Here is a 1,924-nt window from a genome sequence, read left to right as displayed (position 1 = left end):
CGTGGAGCCTCCACCTCAAGTGCTAAAAATAGCTCAGTTGTGAGCATGGCCCCAGATGTGCAGGGCATTGGCCCCAGATGGGGCTTGCTGGATGAATCTCAGTCAGGGTGCATGCATAGTCTCCCCTCCTCTTACTTGGAAAAGAAGGGAAAAGAACAAAAAACTGATCTAAGGAGGGGATGGATATTATAAAAGATAATTTTGAGAAAACTGATAATTTGAGCATAGGTGGTATTTGATTATTAAAATTATTATTTTTAATGTTTATTGATTTTAGAGAGTAGAAGGGAAAGAGCAGGAGAGAGACAGGAACATCTGTTCCTGTATATGCCCTGACCAGAGATCAAACTGGCAACCCCTGGGCTTCGGGAGGATGCTCCAACCAACTGAACTATCCAGCCAGGGCTGTATTAAAAAAAATTTTTTTTAAAGTATGATAGTGGTATTGTGGTTATGTTTTTTTCAAAAAGACTAATTAAAACATGTATTAATGAAATGATAAAATAAGTTTTGCTTCAGAATGTTATTTGATGCTACAATTATGTTTCTGGGGATTTAACCAACTCAAAAAGACGTATTTATCCCTATGTTCATTGCAGCATTGTTTCCAATAGCCAAAATAAGTGTTCATGGGATATTATGAATGGATAAAGATGTGGGGTATACATACAATGGAATTTTATTAGTCATAAAAAAGACTAAAATCTTGTGATTTGCAACAATATGCATGGTCCTGGAGGGCATTATGTTAACTAAATCAGACAAAGAAAGACAAATACCTTATGATTTCACTTATATATGAAATCTAAAAAACAAAGCAAATGAACAAATAAAACAAAACAGAAACAGGCTCATACACACAGAGAACAAACTGGTATTTGCCAGAGGGAGGAGACATAGATGAAGGGGATTAAGGCATACAAACTTCCAGTTGATAAAATAAGACACAGATTATAACAAACAACACAGAAAATAATCAATAGTACTGTAATAACTTTGTATGGCGGTAATCACATTGTAGTGTACATAAATAGTGAATCACTATATGGTATACCTGAAACTAGTATAATATGTATTTTAAGTCAATTATACTTCAATTAAAAAATATCTGATGAGGCCCTGGCCGGTTGGCTCAGCGGTAGAGCGTAGGCCTGGCATGCGGGGGACCCGGGTTCAATTCCCGGCCAGGGCACATAGGAGAAGCGCCCATTTGCTTCTCCACCCCCCCCTCTCCTTCCTCTCTGTCTCTCTCTTCCCCTCCCGCAGCCAAGGCTCCATTGGAGCAAAGATGGCCCGGGCGCTGGGGATGGCTCCTTGGCCTCTGCCCCAGGCGCTGGAGTGGCTCTGGTCGCGGCAGAGCGACGCCCCAGGAGGGGCAGAGCATCGCCCCCTGGTGGGCAGAGCGTCGCCCCTGGTGGGCGTGCCGGGTGGATCCCAGTCGGGCGCATGCGGGAGTCTGTCTGACTGTCTCTCCCCGTTTCCAGCTTCAGAAAAATACAAAAAAACAAAAACAAACAAACAAAAAAAAACTGATGAGGCCCTGGGCCTGGTGGCTCAGTGGATGATAGTGTGTCATCCTCAGGTCGGTGGTTCCATCCCTGGTCAGGACAAGTAGGAGAAGCAATCAGTGACAGCACAACCAAATAAAACAATTAAGTGGAACATCGAATTGACTCTTCTCTCTCTCTTTCCCCCCCCTCCCTCCCTCAAATCATTGGAAAAGTTTTTTTAAAAAAATTCATGCTACAGAACCTGCGCCCATGCTGTACAACATGACACAATAATTTTAATAATCTGGGTTTAAAACTCCCAAGCATGACCACCGACCTGTCCCCACAGTGGGAGGGGAAACCGAGAGTCCTCTCCACAATGCTACGAATTGGTCGGCTCGGTCTGGTAGAGAGGGATCCTTGTTCCTCCCACC

This window comes from Saccopteryx bilineata, chromosome 4 (genome assembly GCF_036850765.1).
Source record: "Saccopteryx bilineata isolate mSacBil1 chromosome 4, mSacBil1_pri_phased_curated, whole genome shotgun sequence".
Taxonomy (NCBI): Eukaryota; Metazoa; Chordata; class Mammalia; order Chiroptera; family Emballonuridae; genus Saccopteryx; species Saccopteryx bilineata.
Note: the sequence above shows the minus strand (reverse complement) of the source record.